This window comes from Ranitomeya imitator, chromosome 8 (genome assembly GCF_032444005.1).
Source record: "Ranitomeya imitator isolate aRanImi1 chromosome 8, aRanImi1.pri, whole genome shotgun sequence".
Lineage (NCBI taxonomy): Eukaryota > Metazoa > Chordata > Amphibia > Anura > Dendrobatidae > Ranitomeya > Ranitomeya imitator.
This window is the reverse complement of record NC_091289.1, coordinates 198,951,681-198,971,062: the sequence shown is the minus strand read 5'-3', so window position 1 is coordinate 198,971,062 and position 19,382 is coordinate 198,951,681. Positions and strand designations below refer to the sequence as shown.

Sequence of the window (19,382 nt, the reverse complement as noted above, 5' to 3'; positions counted from 1 at the left end):
ATATACATACTCCGGTGTATATAACATCTATACTATCACTATATATACATACTCCAGTGTATATAACGTCTATACTATCACTATATATACATACTCTGGTGTATATAACATCTATACTATCACTATATATACATACTCCAGTGTATATAACGTCTATACTATCACTATATATACATACTCCAGTGTATATAACATCTATACTATCACTATATATACATACTCTGGTGTATATAACATCTATACTATCACTATATATTCATACTCTGGTGTATATAACATCTATACTATCACTATATATACATACTCTGGTGTATATAACATCTATACTATCACTATATATACATACTCCAGTGTATATAACATCTATACTATCACTATATATACATACTCTGGTGTATATAACATCTATACTATCACTATATATACATACTCCAGTGTATATAACGTCTATACTATCACTATATATACATACTCCGGTGTATATAACATCTATACTATCACTATATATACATACTCCAGTGTATATAACATCTATACTATCACTATATATACATACTCTGGTGTATATAACATCTATACTATCACTATATATACATACTCCAGTGTATATAACATCTATACTATCACTATATATACATACTCCAGTGTATATAACATCTATACTATCACTATATATACATACTCTGGTGTATATAACATCTATACTATCACTATATATACATACTCCAGTGTATATAACGTCTATACTATCACTATATATACATACTCCAGTGTATATAACATCTATACTATCACTATATATACATACTCTGGTGTATATAACATCTATACTATCACTATATATACATACTCTGGTGTATATAACATCTATACTATCACTATATATACATACTCTGGTGTATATAACGTCTATACTATCACTATATATACATACTCCGGTGTATATAACATCTATACTATCACTATATATACATACTCCAGTGTATATAACGTCTATACTATCACTATATATACATACTCCGGCGTATATAACATCTATACTATCACTATATATAGATACTCCAGTGTATATAGCGTCTATACTATCACTATATATACATACTCCGGTGTATATAACGTCTATACTATCACTATATATACATACTCCAGTGTATATAACGTCTATACTATCACTATATATACATACTCTGGTGTATATAACGTCTATACTATCACTATATATACATACTCCGGTGTATATAACGTCTATACTATCACTATATATACATACTCTGGAGTATATAACGTATATACTATCACTATATATACATACTCTGGAGTATATAACGTATATACTATCACTATATATACATACTCTGGAGTATATAACGTATATACTATCACTATATATACATACTCCGGCGTATATAATGTCTTTACTATCACTATATATACATACTCCGGTGTATATAACATTTATACTATCACTATATATACATACTCCGGCGTATATAGCGTCTACACTATCACTATATATACATACTACAGTGTATATAACGTCTATACTATCACTATATATACATACTCCGCCGTATATAGCGTCTACACTATCACTATATATACATACTCCGGTGTATATAACGTCTATACTATCACTATATATACATACTCCAGTGTATATACCGTCTATACTATCACTATATATACATACTCCGGTGTATATAACGTCTATACTATCACTATATATACATACTCCGGTGTATATAACGTCTATACTATCACTATATATACATACTCCGGTGTATATAACGTCTATACTATCACTATATATACATACTCCGGTGTATATAACATTTATACTATCACTATATATACATACTCCGGCGTATATAACGTCTATACTATCACTATATATACATACTCTGGTGTATATAACGTCTATACTATCACTATATATACATACTCCAGTGTATATAACGTCTATACTATCACTATATATACATACTCCAGTGTATATAACGTCTATACTATCACTATATATACATACTCCAGTGTATATAACGTCTATACTATCACTATATATACATACTCCAGTGTATATAACGTCTATACTATCACTATATATACATACTCCGGTGTATATAACGTCTATACTATCACTATATATACATACTCCAGTGTATATAACGTCTATACTATCACTATATATACATACTCCGGTGTATATAACGTCTATACTATCACTATATATACATACTCCGGTGTATATAACATCTATACTATCACTATATATACATACTCCGGTGTATATAACGTCTATACTATCACTATATATACATACTCCAGTGTATATAACATTTATACTATCACTATATATATATACTCCAGTGTATATAACGTCTATACTATCACTATATATACATACTCCAGTGTATATAACATCTATACTATCACTATATATACATACTCCGGTGTATATAACGTCTATACTATCACTATATATACATACTCCGGTGTATATAACGTCTATACTATCACTATATATACATACTCCGGTGTATATAACGTCTATACTATCACTATATATACATACTCCGGTGTATATAACGTCTATACTATCACTATATATACATACTCCGGTGTATATAACGTCTATACTATCACTATATATACATACTCCAGTGTATATAACATCTATACTATCACTATATATACATACTCCGGTGTATATAACATCTATACTATCACTATATATACATACTCCGGTGTATATAACGTCTATACTATCACTATATATACATACTCCGGTGTATATAACGTCTATACTATCACTATATATACATACTCCGGTGTATATAACGTCTATACTATCACTATATATACATACTCCAGTGTATATAACATCTATACTATCACTATATATACATACTCCGGTGTATATAACGTCTATACTATCACTATATATACATACTCCGGTGTATATAACGTCTATACTATCACTATATATACATACTCCGGTGTATATAACGTCTATACTATCACTATATATACATACTCCGGTGTATATAACGTCTATACTATCACTATATATACATACTCCGGTGTATATAACGTCTATACTATCACTATATATACATACTCCAGTGTATATAACATCTATACTATCACTATATATACATACTCCGGTGTATATAACGTCTATACTATCACTATATATACATACTCCGGTGTATATAACGTCTATACTATCACTATATATACATACTCCGGTGTATATAACGTCTATACTATCACTATATATACATACTCCGGTGTATATAACGTCTATACTATCACTATATATACATACTCCGGTGTATATAACATTTATACTATCACTATATATACATACTCCAGTGTATATAACATCTATACTATCACTATATATACATACTCCGGTGTATATAACGTCTATACTATCACTATATATACATACTCCGGTGTATATAACGTCTATACTATCACTATATATACATACTCCGGTGTATATAACATTTATACTATCACTATATATACATACTCCAGTGTATATAACGTCTATACTATCACTATATATACATACTCCGGTGTATATAACGTCTATACTATCACTATATATACATACTCCGGTGTATATAACATTTATACTATCACTATATATACATACTCCGGTGTATATAACGTCTATTCTATCACTATATATACATACTCTGGAGTATATAACCTATATACTATCACTATATATACATACTCTGGAGTATATAACATTTATACTATCACTATATATACATACTCCAGTGTATATAACGTCTATACTATCACTATATATACATACTCCGGTGTATATAACGTCTATTCTATCACTATATATACATACTCTGGAGTATATAACCTATATACTATCACTATATATACATACTCTGGAGTATATAACATTTATACTATCACTATATATACATACTCCGGTGTATATAACATTTATACTATCACTATATATACATACTCCGGTGTATATAGCGTCTATACTATCACTATATATACATACTCCGGTGTATATAACGTCTATTCTATCACTATATATACATACTCCAGTGTATATAACGTCTATACTATCACTATATATACATACTCCAGTGTATATAACGTATATACTATCACTATATATACATACTCTGGAGTATATAACGTATATACTATCACTATATATACATACTCCGGTGTATATAACGTATATACTATCACTATATATACATACTCTGGAGTATATAACGTATATACTATCACTATATATACATACTTTGGAGTATATAACGTATATACTATCACTATATATACATACTCCAGTGTATATAACGTCTATACTATCACTATATATACATACTCCAGTGTATATAACGTCTATACTATCACTATATATACATACTCCAGTGTATATAGCGTCTATACTATCACTATATATACATACTCCGGTGTATATAACATCTATACTATCACTATATATACATACTCCGGTGTATATAACATTTATACTATCACTATATATACATACTCCAGTGTATATAACGTCTATACTATCACTATATATACATACTCCGGTGTATATAACGTCTATACTATCACTATATATACATATTCCGGTGTATATAACGTCTATACTATCACTATATATACATATTCCGGTGTATATAACGTCTATACTATCACTATATATACATACTCCGGCGTATATAGCGTCTATACTATCACTATATATACATACTCTAGTGTATATAACGTCTATACCATCACTATATATACATACTCCGGTGTATATAACGTCTATACTATCACTATATATACATACTCCGGTGTATATACCATCTATACTATCACTATATATACATACTCTAGTGTATATAACGTCTATACCATCACTATATATACATACTCCGGTGTATATAACGTCTATACTATCACTATATATACATACTCCGGTGTATATAACGTCTATACTATCACTATATATACATACTCCGGTGTATATAACGTCTATACTATCACTATATATACATACTCCGGTGTATATACCGTCTATACTATCACTATATATATATACTCTAGTGTATATAACGTCTATACTATCACTATATATACAAACTCCGGTGTATATAACATTTATACTATCACTATATATACATACTCCAGTGTATATAACGTCTATACTATCACTATATATACATACTCCAGTGTATATAACATTTATACTATCACTATATATACATACTCCAGTGTATATAACGTCTATACTATCACTATATATACATACTCCGGTGTATATAACGTCTATACTATCACTATATATACATACTCCAGTGTATATAACGTCTATACTATCACTATATATACATACTCCAGTGTATATAACGTCTATACTATCACTATATATACATACTCCGGTGTATATAACGTCTATACTATCACTATATATACATACTCCGGTGTATATAACGTCTATACTATCACTATATATACATACTCCAGTGTATATAACGTATATACTATCACTATATATACATACTCTGGAGTATATAACGTATATACTATCACTATATATACATACTCCGGTGTATATAACGTATATACTATCACTATATATACATACTCTGGAGTATATAACGTATATACTATCACTATATATACATACTTTGGAGTATATAACGTATATACTATCACTATATATACATACTCCAGTGTATATAACGTCTATACTATCACTATATATACATACTCCAGTGTATATAACGTCTATACTATCACTATATATACATACTCCAGTGTATATAGCGTCTATACTATCACTATATATACATACTCCGGTGTATATAACATCTATACTATCACTATATATACATACTCCGGTGTATATAACATTTATACTATCACTATATATACATACTCCAGTGTATATAACGTCTATACTATCACTATATATACATACTCCGGTGTATATAACGTCTATACTATCACTATATATACATATTCCGGTGTATATAACGTCTATACTATCACTATATATACATATTCCGGTGTATATAACGTCTATACTATCACTATATATACATACTCCGGCGTATATAGCGTCTATACTATCACTATATATACATACTCCGGTGTATATAACGTCTATACTATCACTATATATACATACTCCGGTGTATATACCATCTATACTATCACTATATATACATACTCTAGTGTATATAACGTCTATACCATCACTATATATACATACTCCGGTGTATATAACGTCTATACTATCACTATATATACATACTCCGGTGTATATAACGTCTATACTATCACTATATATACATACTCCGGTGTATATAACGTCTATACTATCACTATATATACATACTCCGGTGTATATACCGTCTATACTATCACTATATATACATACTCTAGTGTATATAACGTCTATACTATCACTATATATACAAACTCCGGTGTATATAACATTTATACTATCACTATATATACATACTCCAGTGTATATAACGTCTATACTATCACTATATATACATACTCCGGTGTATATAACATTTATACTATCACTATATATACATACTCCAGTGTATATAACGTCTATACTATCACTATATATACATACTCCAGTGTATATAACGTCTATACTATCACTAAATATACATACTCTGGAGTATATAACGTATATACTATCACTATATATACATACTCCGGCGTATATAACGTCTATACTATCACTATATATACATACTCCGGTGTATATAACATTTATACTATCACTATATATACATACTCCAGTGTATATAACGTCTATACTATCACTAAATATACATACTCTGGAGTATATAACGTATATACTATCACTATATATACATACTCCAGTGTATATAACGTCTATACTATCACTATATATACATACTCCAGTGTATATAACGTCTATACTATCACTAAATATACATACTCCGGCGTATATAACGTATATACTATCACTATATATACATACTCCGGCGTATATAACGTCTATACTATCACTATATATACATACTCCGGTGTATATAACATTTATACTATCACTATATATACATACTCCGGCGTATATAACGTCTATACTATCACTATATATACATACTCCGGTGTATATAACATTTATACTATCACTATATATACATACTCCAGTGTATATAACGTCTATACTATCACTATATATACATACTACAGTGTATATAACGTCTATACTATCACTATTTATACATACTCCGGTGTATATAACGTCTATACTATCACTATATATACATACTCCGGTGTATATAACGTCTATACTATCACTATATATACATACTCCGGTGTATATAACGTCTATACTATCACTATATATACATACTCCGGTGTATATAACATCTATACTATCACTATATATACATACTCCGGCGTATATAACATCTATACTATCACTATATATACATACTCCAGTGTATATAACGTCTATACTATCACTATATATACATACTCCGGTGTATATAACGTCTATACTATCACTATATATACATACTCCAGTGTATATAACGTCTATACTATCACTATATATACATACTCTGGAGTATATAACGTATATACTATCACTATATATACATACTCTGGAGTATATAACGTATATACTATCACTATATATACATACTCTGAAGTATATAACATTTATACTATCACTATATATACATACTCCGGTGTATATAACGTCTATACTATCACTATATATACATACTCTGGAGTATATAACGTATATACTATCACTATATATACATACTCTGGAGTATATAACGTATATACTATCACTATATATACATACTCTGGAGTATATAACGTATATACTATCACTATATATACATACTCCGGTGTATATAACGTCTATACTATCACTATATATACATACTCCGGTGTATATAACATCTATACTATCACTATATATACATACTCTGGAGTATATAACGTATATACTATCACTATATATACATACTCCGGCATATATAACGTCTATACTATCACTATATATACATACTCCGGTGTATATACCGTCTATACTATCACTATATATACATACTCCGGTGTATATAACATTTATACTATCACTATATATACATACTCCGGTGTATATAACGTCTATACTATCACTATATATACATACTCCAGTGTATATAACGTCTATACTATCACTATATATACATACTCTGGAGTATATAACGTATATACTATCACTATATATACATACTCCGGTGTATATAACGTCTATACTATCACTATATATACATACTCTGGAGTATATAACGTATATACTATCACTATATATACATACTCCGGTGTATATAACGTCTATACTATCACTATATATACATACTCCGGTGTATATAACGTCTATACTATCACTATATATACATACTCTGGAGTATATAACGTATATACTATCACTATATATACATACTCTGGAGTATATAACGTATATACTATCACTATATATACATACTCCGGTGTATATACCGTCTATACTATCACTATATATACATACTCCGGTGTATATAACATCTATACTATCACTATATATACATACTCCGGAGTATATAACGTATATACTATCACTATATATACATACTCCGGTGTATATAACGTCTATACTATCACTATATATACATACTCCGGTGTATATAACGTCTATACTATCACTATATATACATACTCTGGAGTATATAACGTATATACTATCACTATATATACATACTCCGGCGTATATAACGTCTATACTATCACTATATATACATACTCCGGTGTATATACCGTCTATACTATCACTATATATACATACTCCGGTGTATATAACATTTATACTATCACTATATATATATACTCCAGTGTATATAACGTCTATACTATCACTATATATACATACTCCGGCATATATAGCGTCTATACTATCACTATATATACATACTCCGGCGTATATAGCGTCTATACTATCACTATATATACATACTCCGGCGTATATAGCGTCTATACTATCACTATATATACATACTCCGGCGTATATAGCGTCTATACTATCACTATATATACATACTCCGGCGTATATAGCGTCTATACTATCACTATATATACATACTCCGGCGTATATAGCGTCTATACTATCACTATATATACATACTCCGGCGTATATAGCGTCTATACTATCACTATATATACATACTCTGGTGTATATAACATCTATACTATCACTATATATACATACTCCGGTGTATATACCGTCTATACTATCACTATATATACATACTCCGGTGTATATAACATTTATACTATCACTATATATACATACTCCAGTGTATATAACGTCTATACTATCACTATATATACATACTCCGGTGTATATACCGTCTATACTATCACTATATATACATACTCCGGTGTATATAACATTTATACTATCACTATATATACATACTCCAGTGTATATAACGTCTATAGTATCACTATATATACATACTCCGGTGTATATAACATTTATAGTATCACTATATATACATACTCCAGTGTATATAACGTCTATAGTATCACTATATATACATACTCCAGTGTATATAACGTCTATACTATCACTATATATACATACTCCAGTGTATATAACGTCTATACTATCACTATATATACATACTCCGGTGTATATAACGTCTATAGTATCACTATATATACATACTCCGGTGTATATTACGTCTATACTATCACTATATATACATACTCCAGTGTATATAACGTCTATAGTATCACTATATATACATACTCCAGTGTATATAACATTTATACTATCACTATATATACATACTCCAGTGTATATAACGTCTATACTATCACTATATATACATACTCCGGTGTATATTACGTCTATACTATCACTATATATACATACTCCAGTGTATATAACGTCTATACTATCACTATATATACATACTCCAGTGTATATAACGTCTATACTATCACTATATATACATACTCCAGTGTATATTACGTCTATACTATCACTATATATACATACTCCAGTGTATATAACGTCTATACTATCACTATATATACATACTCCAGTGTATATAACGTCTATACTATCACTATATATACATACTCCAGTGTATATAACGTCTATACTATCACTATATATACATACTCCGGCGTATATAACGTCTATACTATCACTATATATACATACTCCAGTGTATATAACATCTATACTATCACTATATATACATACTCCGGTGTATATAACGTCTATACTATCACTATATATACATACTCCGGTGTATATAACATTTATACTATCACTATATATACATACTCTGGTGTATATAACATCTATACTATCACTATATATACATACTCTGGTGTATATAACGTCTATACTATCACTATATATACATACTCTGGTGTATATAACGTCTATACTATCACTATATATACATACTCCAGTGTATATAACGTCTATACTATCACTATATATACATACTCCGGTGTATATACCGTCTATACTATCACTATATATACATACTCCGGTGTATATAACATTTATACTATCACTATATATACATACTCCGGCGTATATACCGTCTATACTATCACTATATATACATACTCCGGTGTATATAACATCTATACTATCACTATATATACATACTCTGGTGTATATAACATCTATACTATCACTATATATACATACTCTGGTGTATATAACGTCTATACTATCACTATATATACATACTCCGGTGTATATAACATTTATACTATCACTATATATACATACTCCAGTGTATATAACGTCTATACTATCACTATATATACATACTCTAGTGTATATAACGTCTATACTATCACTATATATACATACTCCGGTGTATATACCGTCTATACTATCACTATATATACATACTCCGGTGTATATAACATCTATACTATCACTATATATACATACTCCGGTGTATATAACATCTATACTATCACTATATATACATACTCCAGTGTATATAACATCTATACTATCACTATATATACATACTCCGGCGTATATAACGTCTATACTATCACTATATATACATACTCCGGTGTATATAACGTCTATACTATCACTATATATACATACTCCGGCGTATATAACATCTATACTATCACTATATATACATACTCCGGTGTATATAACATCTATACTATCACTATATATACATACTCCAGTGTATATAACATCTATACTATCACTATATATACATACTCTGGAGTATATAACGTCTATACTATCACTATATATACATACTCCGGTGTATATAACGTCTATACTATCACTATATATACATACTCCGGTGTATATACCGTCTATACTATCACTATATATACATACTCTGGTGTATATAACATCTATACTATCACTATATATACATACTCCGGTGTATATAACATCTATACTATCACTATATATACATACTCCAGTGTATATAACATCTATACTATCACTATATATACATACTCCGGCGTATATAACGTCTATACTATCACTATATATACATACTCCGGTGTATATAACGTCTATACTATCACTATATATACATACTCCGGCGTATATAACATCTATACTATCACTATATATACATACTCTGGAGTATATAACGTCTATACTATCACTATATATACATACTCCAGTGTATATAACGTCTATACTATCACTATATATACATACTCCGGTGTATATACCGTCTATACTATCACTATATATACATACTCCGGTGTATATACCGTCTATACTATCACTATATATACATACTCTGGTGTATATAACATCTATACTATCACTATATATACATACTCCGGTGTATATAACATCTATACTATCACTATATATACATACTCCAGTGTATATAACATCTATACTATCACTATATATACATACTCCGGCGTATATAACGTCTATACTATCACTATATATACATACTCCGGTGTATATAACGTCTATACTATCACTATATATACATACTCCGGCGTATATAACATCTATACTATCACTATATATACATACTCTGGAGTATATAACGTCTATACTATCACTATATATACATACTCCAGTGTATATAACGTCTATACTATCACTATATATACATACTCCGGTGTATATACCGTCTATACTATCACTATATATACATACTCTGGAGTATATAACGTCTATACTATCACTATATATACATACTCCAGTGTATATAACATCTATACTATCACTATATATACATACTCTGGAGTATATAACGTCTATACTATCACTATATATACATACTCCAGTGTATATAACGTCTATACTATCACTATATATACATACTCCGGTGTATATACCGTCTATACTATCACTATATATACATACTCTGGTGTATATAACATCTATACTATCACTATATATACATACTCCGGTGTATATAACATCTATACTATCACTATATATACATACTCCAGTGTATATAACATCTATACTATCACTATATATACATACTCCGGCGTATATAACGTCTATACTATCACTATATATACATACTCCGGTGTATATAACGTCTATACTATCACTATATATACATACTCCGGCGTATATAACATCTATACTATCACTATATATACATACTCCAGTGTATATAACATCTATACTATCACTATATATACATACTCTGGAGTATATAACGTCTATACTATCACTATATATACATACTCCGGAGTATATAACGTATATACTATCACTATATATACATACTCCGGTGTATATACCGTCTATACTATCACTATATATACATACTCCGGTGTATATAACATCTATACTATCACTATATATACATACTCCGGTGTATATAACGTCTATACTATCACTATATATACATACTCCGGTGTATATAACATTTATACTATCACTATATATACATACTCCGGTGTATATAACATCTATACTATCACTATATATACATACTCCGGTGTATATAACGTCTATACTATCACTATATATACATACTCCGGCATATATAACATCTATACTATCACTATATATACATACTCCGGCATATATAACATTTATACTATCACTATATATACATACTCCGGTGTATATAACATTTATACTATCACTATATATACATACTCCGGCATATATAGCGTCTATACTATCACTATATATACATACTCTGGTGTACATAACATCTATACTATCACTATATATACATACTCCGGTGTATATAACATTTATACTATCACTATATATACATACTCCGGCATATATAGCGTCTATACTATCACTATATATACAAACTCCGGTGTATATAACATCTATACTATCACTATATATACATACTCCAGTGTATATAACATCTATACTATCACTATATATACATACTCCGGTGTATATAACATTTATACTATCACTATATATACATACTCCGGCATATATAGCGTCTATACTATCACTATATATACAAACTCCAGTGTATATAACATCTATACTATCACTATATATACATACTCCGGTGTATATAACATCTATACTATCACTATATATACATACTCCAGTGTATATAACATCTATACTATCACTATATATACATACTCCGGCATATATAGCGTCTATACTATCACTATATATACAAACTCCGGTGTATATAACATCTATACTATCACTATATATACATACTCCAGTGTATATAACATCTATACTATCACTATATATACATACTCCAGTGTATATAACATCTATACTATCACTATATATACATACTCCAGTGTATATAACATTTATACTATCACTATATATACATACTCCGGCATATATAGCGTCTATACTATCACTATATATACATACTCCAGTGTATATAACATCTATACTATCACTATATATACATACTCCAGTGTATATAACATCTATACTATCAATATATATACATACTCTGGTGTATATAACATCTATACTATCACTATATATACATACTCCAGTGTATATAACATCTATACTATCACTATATATACATACTCCGGCATATATAGCGTCTATACTATCACTATATATACATACTCCAGTGTATATAACATCTATACTATCACTATATATACATACTCTGGTGTATATAACATCTATACTATCAATATATATACATACTCTGGTGTATATAACATCTATACTATCACTATATATACATACTCCAGTGTATATAACATCTATACTATCACTATATATACATACTCCGGCATATATAGCGTCTATACTATCACTATATATACATACTCCAGTGTATATAACATCTATACTATCACTATATATACATACTCTGGTGTATATAACATCTATACTATCACTATATATACATACTCCGGTGTATATAACATTTATACTATCACTATATATACATACTCCGGTGTATATAACATCTATACTATCACTATATATACATACTCCGGTGTATATAACATCTATACTATCAATATATATACATACTCTGGTGTATATAACATCTATACTATCACTATATATACATACTCCGGTGTATATAACATTTATACTATCACTATATATACATACTCCGGTGTATATAACATCTATACTATCACTATATATACATACTCCGGTGTATATAACATCTATACTATCAATATATATACATACTCTGGTGTATATAACATCTATACTATCAATATATATACATACTCTGGTGTATATAACATCTATACTATCACTATATATACATACTCCGGTGTATATAACATTTATACTATCACTATATATACATACTCCGGTGTATATAACATCTATACTATCACTATATATACATACTCCGGTGTATATAACATCTATACTATCAATATATATACATACTCTGGTGTATATAACATCTATACTATCACTATATATACATACTCCGGTGTATATAACATTTATACTATCACTATATATACATACTCCGGTGTATATAACATTTATACTATCACTATATATACATACTCCGGTGTATATAACGTCTATACTATCACTATATATACATACTCCAGTGTATATAACATCTATACTATCACTATATATACATACTCCGGTGTATATAACATTTATACTATCACTATATATACATACTCCGGTGTATATAACATCTATACTATCACTATATATACATACTCCGGAGTATATAACGTATATACTATCACTATATATACATACTCTGGTGTATATAACATCTATACTATCACTATATATTCATAGCCCGGCATCTATAACGTCTTTACTATCAGAATACCTTGATATTAATCCTGCTCGTTGAATGCTGGATTACTTTCAGAATTTCAGTTTATTGAGTAATTCCCAACAGACTCCGGTAAGGCTACTTTCACACTAGCGTCGGAATCTCCCCGTCGCAAAGCGTCGGGGAGAGATTCCGACGCTAGCGTTTAGCGCATTGCACAATGGAGGCAGCGGATGCATTTCTCCGGCGCATCCGCTGCCCCATTGTGAGGTGTGGGGAGGTGGGGGCGGAGTTCCGGACGCGCATGCACGGTCGGAAAAAGTGGTCCGTCAGGAGCAAAAAATGTTACATGTAGCGTTTTTTGCTCCCGACGGTCCGCCAAAGCACGATGCATCCGTCGCACGACGGATGCGACGTGTAGCAATCCGTCGCAATGCGTCGTCAATACAAGTCTATGGGGAAAAAACGTATCCTGCAAGCACTTTTGCAGGATGCGTTTTTTCTGCAAAACGACGCATTGTGACGGATTGCAGTTAACGCTAGTGTGAAAGTAGCCTAAGGCTATGTGCACACGTTCAGGAATTCATGCAGAAAATTCCTGTGAAAATCCGGACATTTCTGGCAGATTTCCGCATGAAATCCGCATGCGTTTTTTTGTGCGTTTTTTTCGCGGTTTTGACGCGGTTTTGACGTGGTTTTTTCCGGACATTTCCGAATGCATTAGACAGTGGGAAAACCGCGAAAAAAACGCAAAATTAATGAGCAGGTTCATTATTTTTCCGCAATGCGTTTTTCATGCGGAAAAACGCACATCATGTGCACGGAAATTGCGGATTTCATTAAAAATGATAGGATACTTAATGTATGCAGATTATTTGCGGTTTTATAGCATTTTTATAGCGCAAAAACGCTAGAAAACCGCAAATAATCTGCAACGTGTGCACATAGCCTAAGGGTGAGGATTTTTTTCATTTCATTCAAGAAATATTTTTCTCTTCATCTGGGTATGTGCACACGTCAGGATTTCTTGCAGAAATTATCCTGACAAAAAATGGAAATTTCTGCCAGAAATCCGCATGCGTTTTACCGCGATTTTACCGCGTTTTTCATGCGTTTTTGGTGCGTTTTTTGTGCGTTTTTCCCCAAATGCATAGAATTGCGGGAAAAACGCAGAAAATCCGCAAAAATAATGAATATGCTCATTTTTTTTACCGCAATGCGTTTTTTTCGCGGAAAAAAACGCATCCATGTGCACAAAACATGCAGAATGCATTCTAAATGATAGAATGCATAATGTATGCGTTTTTAATGAGTTTTTATAGTGTTTTTAGCGCGAAAAAAACACGAAAAAACCTGAACGTGTGCACATAGCCTTAGAGTAAGGTAAATGACGCAACAAAAAAAATTGCACAAGTGGTTCCGAGCTTATATGACTTTATTGATGGAAAAAAAAAACAAGCTATGGCCCTTGCAAAGCTCAAAAAATGTTCTGGTTCTTAGAGGCTTAAAGAGTGAACTTGTGATTGGAGGATTTCTTGGGGTCCACTTAGCCAGGTACAGACCCCCCGAGTGCTCTGTACAAACAGAAGCTTGCATGTGGTAGACTAATGTATGACGGCATAAGCTTTTACTGGCGAGGCCCCGCTGCGCCTCTTACGCTGCGTCTCCGACATCCCCATCCCCGGCTAGCACAACCATGTTTATATTGGGAGACTGATACCAGTGGATAATAATCGCTCTACATATGTTACGTCTTTATCCCCCACGATTGTTATTCTTGCAGGTTTTCCTGTTTTCAGCCTTCATGAGGGACATTTACTCTAAACTGCTGTTCCTTTCCATATGTTCTGTGCATTGTACCCAAATGTGCTGAGTGAAAGAGATATGACTGGCACCGTTCCCGCTTCACACTCCGGGCAGGAACAGTTGCTGTGGGGGCGATTAATAACCTGGGCTTTTGAAGGAAAACTTCCTCACGTTTGCAGAAATAATACTAGGATGGGGGTCCAATCAGAGCCCCCTTTCATGCACACACACATGGCATATGGCAGGGGAAATGGTAATATAAATCAAAGATCCCGAGCGCTTTACGGTCTACATCAAACAGTCCAACGCATCGGGCGCTCTTAATAATTTACAACCAGCTACAGGTCTGAAGCTGAAGTGCGGAGCCAAAGCTCATACATCGGGGCCTTGGAAATTCTGCACGACACCTTACAAGTCATGTGATTGATCCTGAAGAAACCAGCTGGCAGAAGTCAGGTGCTCGAATGTTAAAGGGGTTGGTCTTGAGCAGCTCAAGGCTCTGCAGTCTCCTTACAGTCTCCTTACAGTCTCCTTACAGTCTCCTTACTTTCCGGTTTCTGGTAGGGCGGATACTTCTCTTTGTTTGCCAGATCTGATGCGCAACAGAGCTGCAGTATTAATAGAACTATAAAGCTCATCACCAGATCTGCTGTAAAACATTCAGCTATCAGTGGTTAGTTCTGAGTCTACCCTGTTATTACTCTATTTGCCTAGAGAGATAACATACCATGTGAATATGCACATAGCTCAGGAAACTGGGAGCCATTTTTAGAAGAACCGCTCTGGGACAAGAGATGCCGGAGACTGGTGACTTTGGAAGGTTTATAACAGCAGCTTGTCAGGAGCTGAGAAGGAGGTGAGCAGAAAAATGCTGTATACAAATCGAGCTGGTTGGATGTTTGGAATTAAGCCTTCTCATGGAATGTAGCTACTGTGTAAGCAGGGTCGTGGCACACATTAGTGGCCAAGCTCCATGGAAACAGTTGTATTCTATGAAAGATAAAACTTCTCGTTGCAGGTGAAACACAGCAAGTCAATTGCAAACTTGCTTATTTTTATCCTAAGTAAAGCAATTAAATAACTTGAGAATACCCCTCCGAGAAACACTCCCAAGACATTGTGTCTGTTAAACCTGTATAAATATGTGAGTTAGGTAATGTAAGTGCCATAGAATACTTGCTGATCGCTGCGGTCCTAGTCTCCTTCACAGGACTGACATTCTGCCAGATCACACTGGGCTTCATGTGTGATCCAGAAATCGCTTTTACAAATTAAGTCTATGGAGCCGCCGCTCGTTCTGATGAGCCATAGACTTACATTATAAAAGGGGATCCGGTCTCACACAAACCCCAGCGTGATCCTGCGCAACTCCAGTCACGTAAGTGGAAATCAGGGAAGATGGTGATAAATAAGTGTGTTTAGAAAGGTGTAGGAAATATAACATTTTTGGGAGTGATTCTTAAACTTTGTCCATAGTTTATGAACAAGCAAGGTAGAAGTGCTGATCAAAATGTAACCTTTAATACATTTTAATAAAATATATGGAGCCCTTTAAACAAAAACCAATAACAATACAATACACATAACACATAAAATCACACAGAAATCATCACTTAGCCATAGTGATGAATAATGACAGTGTATACCAGGGTGGAATAATGACAGTGTATACCAGGGTGGAATAATGACAGTGTATACCAGGGTGGAATAATGACAGTGTATACCAGGGTGGAATAATGACAGTGTATACCAGGGTGGAATAATGACAGTGTATACCAGGGTGGAATAATGACAATGTATACCAGGGTGGAATAATGACAGTGTATACCAGGGTGGAATAATGACAGTGTATACCAGGGTGGAATAATGACAATATATACCAGGGTGGAATAATGACAGTGTATACCAGGGTGGAATAATGACAGTGTATACCAGGGTGGAATAATGACAGTTTATACCAGGGTGGAATAATGACAGTTTATACCAGGGTGGAATAATGACAGTGTATACCAGGGTGGAATAATGACAGTGTATACCAGGGTGGAATAATGACAGTGTATACCAGGGTGGAATAATGACAGTGTATACCAGGGTGGAATAATGACAGTGTATACCAGGGTGGAATAATGACAGTGTATACCAGGGTGGAATAATGACAGTTTATACCAGGGTGGAATAATGACAGTTTATACCAGGGTGGAATAATGACAGTGTATACCAGGGTGGAATTGCACACTATCTTGTAGTTTGCATCTTGGCTGCAGGAAAATGGCCACCGCGATCTCCATCTGCGCACGC

At 31.9% G+C, this 19,382-nt stretch overlaps 1 pseudogene; it reads right to left on the bottom strand.

The window, feature by feature from the left end:
- The window catches only part of LOC138648150 (uncharacterized), a 54,386-nt pseudogene that overhangs the window by 28,201 nt on the left and 6,803 nt on the right, over window positions 1–19,382 (bottom strand).